Genomic DNA, 7,417 nt, shown 5'->3' with positions numbered 1-7,417 from the left:
TTGATGTACTGGTGGATATTGCGTAGTATGACTCCTGTGGTTGATAGTACAATTGGTATAATGTCAACTTTATCCTGATGCCACATGTCCTTGACTTCCTCAGCCAGTTGGATGTATTTTTCAATTTTTTCTCCTGTTTTCTTCTGTATATTTGTTGTATTGGGCATGGATATTTCGATTAGTTGTGTTAATTTCTCCTTTTTATTGTTGAGTATGATGTCAGGTTTGTTATGTGATGTTGCTTTATCTGTTATAATGGTTTTGTTCCAGTATAATTTGTATTCATCATTCTCCAGTACATTTTGTGGTGTATACTTGTATGTGGGAACGTGTTGTTTTATAAGTTTATGTTGTATGGCAAGTTGTATTATTTTTGCTACATTGTCATGTCTTGTGGTGTATTCTGTATTTGCTAGTATTGTACACCCGCTTGTTTGTGATCTACTGTTTCTATTTGTTGTTTGCAAAGTCTGCATTTATCTTTTGTGGTATTGGGATCTTTAATAATATGCTTGCTGTAATATCTGGTGTTTATTGTTTGATCCTGTATTGCAATCATGAATCCTTCCATCTCACTGTATATATTGCCTTTTCTTAGCCATGTGTTGGATGTGTCTTGATTGATGTGTGGCTGTGTTAGATGATACGGATGCTTGCCATGTAGTGTTTTCTTTTTACAATTTACTTGCTTTGTATTTGTTGATGTTATGTGATCTAAAGGGTTGTAGAGGTGGTTATGAAACTGTAGTGGTGTAGCCGATGTATTTATATGAGTGATTGCTTTGTGTATTTTGCTAGTTTCTGCTTGTTCTATAAAGAATTTTCTTAAATTGTCTACCTGTCCATAATGTAGGTTTTTTATGTTGATAAATCCCCTTCCTCCTTCCTTTCTGCTTAATGTGAATCTTTTTGTTGCTGAATGTATGTGATGTATTCCATATTTGTGGCATTATTAAGTGCTTCTAGGTCTGTGTTACTCCATTTCACTACTCCAAATGAGTAGGTCAATATTGGTATAGCATAAGTATTTATAGCTTTTGTCTTGTTTCTTGCTGTCAATTCTGTTTTCAGTATTTTTGTTAGTCTTTGTCTATATTTTCTTTTAGTTCTTCTTTAATATTTGTATTATCCATTCCTATTTTTGTTCTGTATCCTAAATATTTATAGGCATCTGTTTTTTCCATCGCTTCTATGCAGTCGCTGTGGTTACCCAATAAGTAATCTTCTTATTTAGTGTGTTTTCCCTTGACTATGCTATTTTTCTCACATTTGTCTGTTCTGAAAGCCATATTTATATCATTGCTGAATACTTCTGTTATCTTTAGTAATTGGTTGAGTTGTTGCTGCCAGTAGTTTTAGATCATCCATGTATAGCAAATGTGTGATTTTGTGTTGGTATCTTCCATTAATATTATATCCATAATTTGTATTATTTAGCATGTTGGATAGTGGGTTCAGAGCAAGGCAGAACCAGAAAGGACTTAATGAGTCTCCTTGGTATATTCCACACTTAATCTGTATTGGCTATGATGTGATATTATTTGAATTTGTTTGGATATTAATTGTGGTTTTCCAATTTTTCATTACTATGTTTAGGAACTGTATCAATTTAGGATCTGCTTTGTATATTTCCAATATTTGTATTAACCATGAGTGGGGTACACTATCAAAAGCTTTTTGGTAATCAATGTATGCGTAATGTAGCGACCTTTGTTTAGTTTTAGCTTGATATGTCACCTCTGCATCTATTATCAGTTGCTCTTTACATCCTCGTGCTCCTTTGCAGTAGCCTTTTTGTTCTTCATTTATAATTTTGTTCTGTGTTGTACGTGTTATTAATTTCTGTGTAATGACTGAAGTTAATATTTTGTATATTGTTGGTAGGCATGTTATGGGGCGATATTTTGCTGGGTTTGCTGTGTCTGCTTGATCTTTAGGTTTCAGATAAGTTATTCCATGTGTAAGTGCATCAAGGAATGTGTATGGTTCTGCAATGTAACTGTTAAATAATTTAGTTAGATGTGAATGTGTTGAGGTGAACTTCTTTAACCAGAAATTTGCTATTTTATATTTTCCAGGGGCTTTCCAATTGTGTGTAGAATTAATTGCTCAGGTGACTTCATGTTGCAAAGTTATCACTTCAGCCATTTGTGGTATCATCTTGTATGTGTCTGTTTCTGCTTGTATCTACCGTGCAAGTCTGTTATGTTGTACCGGGTTTGACCATATGTTGCTCCAGAAGTGTTCCATGTCTGTTATGTTTGGTGGATTGTCTATTTTAATATGTGTGTTATCTATTGTATGGTAAAATCTCTTTTGGTTTGTGTTGAATGTTTGGTTTTGTTTCCTTCTATTTTCACTTTTTTCGTATCTTCTAAGTCATTTGGTCAATGCTTGTAATTTCTGCTTCTTTTCATCTAATTGCTCTATCGCTTCTTGTTGAGAGATTTCGCCTAACCTTTTTCGTTTTTTGTCTGATATTTCATTTCTTATAAATTGTGTTAGCTGTCCGATGTCTTTTCTCAGTTTTTCTATTCTAATCTGTAGCCTGTGTTGCCATGCTGGTTTTGTGGGTTTCTTCTGTGTATTGGTTGGTTCTGATCTCTGCCTAGTGTGTATATTTAGTGTAGTGAGTGCTCCTATATAAACCAGTAGTTGTAACTCTTCCATAGTTGTATTTTCATTTATTTTGTTGTGTATGATTGTGTTGATAGTTGTTATATTTGTTTCAACTTGTGGGTTATTAGGTGGTCTATGCAAGAATGGTCTAATGTCTGTATTTGTGTCTTCTATGCATGTCAGCTGAAATTTTTCTTCTATATCTAACATGTGTGTCACTTCGTGTTCTATTTGTGCTTGTTCTGGTGGCCGTCTTAAGATTTTGTTTTCCTCTGACTGTTTAATTGATGCATGTTGTTCTTCGTTGCTGTATATGCTGCATATGTCTGCTTGTGTCTGTATATGTGTGGATGGATATGTGTGTGTGTGCGAGTGTATACCCGTCCTTTTTTCCCCCTAAGGTAAGTCTTTCCGCTCCTGGGATTGGAATGACTCCTTACCCTCTCCCTTAAAACCCAAATCCTTTCGTCTTTCCCTCTCCTTCCCTCTTTCCTGACGAGGCAACCGTTGGTTGCGAAAGCTTGAATTTTGTGTGTATGCTTGTGTTTGTTTGTGCGTCTATCGACGTGCCAGCGCTTTCGTTTGGTAAGTCACATCATCTTTGTTTTTAGATATGACTGAATATTTATATAGATTCTCTCAGATATTCATTGTAGATAACTGCATTGTCCCCAAAAAGCTTGATTTTACTATTAGTACTGTCTGCAAGGTCATTAATATACAACATGAATAGCAAGAGTCCCAGCACACTTCCCTGAGGCACACCCGAAGTTACTTCTACATCTGATGACGACTCTCTATCCGAGATAACATGCGGTGTCCTTCCTACCGAAATGTCCTCAGTCCAGTCACAAATTTCACTTGAAAACCCACATGAATGTACTTTTGGCTACAAGAATAGGTGTGGTGCTGAGTCAAATGCTTTTTGGTAGGAAACATTGCATCTACATGGTTACCTTGATCCAAAGCTCTCAGTATGTCATGTGAGAAAAATGTGAGTTGTGTTTCACATTACTGATGTTTTCAAAAACTGTTCTGGTTGGCATTGCGGAGGTCATTGTATTCAAGATATCTCATGATGTTCGAGCTCAGAATATGTTCTAAGATTATACAACAAATCAGCATCAAGGATACTGGACAGTAGTTTTGTACATCACTTCTACCACCCTTCTTGTAGATGGATGTGACCTGTGTCTTTTTCCAAGGACTGGGCACCATCTTTTGTTCAAGGGATCTATGATAGATTATAGTGAGAAGATGGGCTAAGTCAGCCGCAAGTTCAGTGTAGAATTTGACAGTGATTTTATCCAGCTCTGGAGCTTTGTTCAGTTTTAATGATTTCATCTGTTTCCCAACACCACTGATACTAAAACTGATTTTATTCATCTTTTCAGTGGTATGAGGATAAATTGGGCACTTCTCCTTGGCTTTCCTTTGTAAAGGAACATTTGAAAATGGAGTTCAGCATTTCAGCTTTTGCTTTGCTGCAATTTCAGTTCCTGTTTCATTCATTAGGGACTGTATACTAACTTTGGTGCCAATAACAGCCTTTTTACATATGACCAGAATTTCTTTGGATTTTGTGAAATGTCATTTGACAATATTCTGCTATGGCAGTCATTGAAGGCATTACTCATTGTTTTCTTGACAGCCAAATGTGTTTCATTCAGCATCTCTCTATCTACAATAGCCTTACACTTTATTTTACACCTATTATATATAATCTGTAAGTTTCTTTATAGTGACTGTATACCATGCAGGTTCCCTTCCATTGTGAACTGTTTTAGTGGGTATATATCTATCCATAGTTCCTCTACATGCTCCTGGCTCCTGACCTGTGCTGAAAGTTTTAAGTTCCTCATTGAGATAACACATTACTGATTTTTTTATCTAGTTCACAGAAAAAATTATCTTTCTACTTGTTTTAGTTTACTTTTGTACTTTGATAAGCATTGGTTCCACAACCTCATCGTGGTCACTGATACCAGTTTCAATGTGGACATCCTCAAAGAGGTCAGATCTATTTGCTGCCATTAGATCCAATATATTTCCATCAAGAATGGGGTTCCTAACTATATGTTCTAGGTAGTTATCACGGAAGGTATTTAGTAAAATTTCACAGGATGTCTTATCACACCCACCACTAACAAAATTGTAATTTTCCCAATTCATGTCTCCACCAAAGATTACAGTGTGATTGGGGAACTTACAATTGAACTGAGGTTTTCTCTGAAGTTTTTGACTATATCAGGAGATGAGCTTGGTGGACAATAGGCTACCTTTATCATTTTATGCCCACCCCTGATGATGGGTCTTGCCCAAACAATCTCACATGCAGATTCAGTTTCTATCTAAGTGGATTTGAGTTTTTTGTCTATTGTGACAAATATGCCACCTCCATTTCCCATTTGCCTATTCTTCAATAAACATTTAATTTTCCCCCAAAAACCTCACTGCTATCAATTTCAGGTTTTAACCAACTTTCTGTACCTAGGATGTGAGCTTCAGTGCTTTCAGGAATGCTTCTAACTCTGGTACTTTCTTATGAATACTTCAGCAGTTTACCATTAGAATTTTAATACTCTCACCTGTGAGAGGCATTTCTTTTACTCTGATACTTCAGGGTTTCCTGTAGCCATTGTTATCTGGATTAGATGGAGAGCTACTTAATCTGAAAAACCCTTGCGTGCACTGCACACACAGTTAGCTACCTTAGTAGCAGCCTCTGAGGCGTAGTGCGCACCTGACCTATTTAGGGGACCCTATACTTCTCACCCTATTATGCCAGTCCAGGAAGTCACAGCCTAGTTTGTCACAGAACATTCGAAGTCTCTGGTTCAGTTCTTCCCCTCGACTCACTATCAAAGGGATGATTAGTTCTGGGACAATGCTGCAAATGGTGAGCTTTGTTGAAACTCCACACATAAAGCTAGTCTTTTCAACCTTCTCTGCCAGTCACTGGAATGACCCAAGAATGACTTCGGAGCCGAGATGATAGGCATCATTTGTTCTAATATGTGTCACAATGTGCAGTTTGTTGCACACTGTTCCCTCAATGGCTCCTGGAATAGGCTCTTCAACATACTGAATGAGGTTGTCAGGCATACACAGTGAGTGCACCTTGTGTCCTTTCCTGTCCCTAATTGCCATTTCCCTAAGGGATACCATCATTCATCATATTTATGAACTACAGATGATAACAGCAAAGTTACAGAAAGACAATAAAAGGTAAACTGACTGACTGGCAAAATGAACAACGTAAAAGTAAAAGACAGTGTGTCTGGGAGTAGAGAGCACAAAGTGACAGAAAATGATGGCTTTCCACCTGAAATGCTAAAAGTTAATGAAAATACTGAGTTCAAAAATGGACAAAATTAATAATGACATTGGTAGTTTAAATTAAGATATACACAATATGTGCAACAAATTAGGTATTGGAATTCAGAATATGCAACTAAATGAAGATGTAAGAGAAAATTCATGTTCGAATTTAGAAATTTTTGTCACTGATGGGCTGTCAAAGTGAAAATCTAATAGATAACAAATGTAATAATGAGATGCAAGTTGTAGATTTCTCTCATACTACTTTAATAATGACATTGGTAGTTTAAATTAAGATATACACAATATGTGCAACAAATTAGGTATTGGAATTCAGAATATGCAACTAAATGAAGATGTAAGAGAAAATTCATGTTCGAATTTAGAAATTTTTGTCACTGATGGGCTGTCAAAGTGAAAATCTAATAGATAACAAATGTAATAATGAGATGCAAGTTGTAGATTTCTCTCATACTACTTTAAGTGAAGGAGTACAAACTTGTTCTTTTGATGATAGTATTGAAATAGTATCGGAATGATGGTAAAAGTGCACTTACAGTGTCACCAGCTTTTGTTTTGCATACTGCAGTTGGTAACTGTTTGTACAGTCAGTGATGTAAATATGGCAAAATCAATGAGAAGTTAGGATCTGATAAAAAGTCATGATGTGAAGTGTGTGAAGGTACCTGTTGACATAATGGAATATATTGTGTTGTCTTATAAAACAGAATATTCTGTAATATTTAAAATCTATTCTTAGGTTCCCATGTAACCACAACCTCAGAAGTCAGGACATTTTGAAAATACTCCAAAAGGTTTTTGAAAATCATTGGGCTGCACTACAGATCAGTCCATCCCCACAGCCAATTTTCCTCCAGTCACATTCATTGTCTTCACCAACTCACAATTGAGCCACATTATTTCAATCTAACCTATGACAATCCCAACACCACAGAGTGGTCTGCCAGTACAACCAGTTTTCTTACACTCTCATTTGGTTGCTTTACAAACTCACATCCAAGCTGTTTCATCTGAACCTAACCTAGACCTTGGGCTACACTACAGATTAGTCCATTATCACAACCAGTTTTCCAGCAACCACATTTGTTGGCATCATCAACTCACCATCAAACTGGAATACAAAACAATGTCAGAGGACACCTAGTCATATACTGAAAAACTGGCCATAAGGAAAAAATGATCACCATGTCAGCCCATGGCGTCATTTGAGTATGGTATGGTGTGAGTCGAAATCAGAACACTGACCTCTCCTGGCCTTACAAATTTTGCACCCGCTACTTCTCATTCAAGTAGCTCCTCAACTGGTATCACGAGACTTTGTGGATTGCAGTCCAGTATTACCATCAATGCAAAATCCGTAGCAGCGTCGGAAATAAAAACTCGGTTACTACTTATGGCACTCAGCCGCACTGACTACTCAGTTATACAGGCAGACTTACACTGTGTGGCAGAACAT

This window comes from Schistocerca piceifrons, chromosome 1, assembly GCF_021461385.2.
Source record: "Schistocerca piceifrons isolate TAMUIC-IGC-003096 chromosome 1, iqSchPice1.1, whole genome shotgun sequence".
In the NCBI taxonomy this organism is placed as follows: domain Eukaryota; kingdom Metazoa; phylum Arthropoda; class Insecta; order Orthoptera; family Acrididae; genus Schistocerca; species Schistocerca piceifrons.
Note: the sequence above shows the minus strand (reverse complement) of the source record.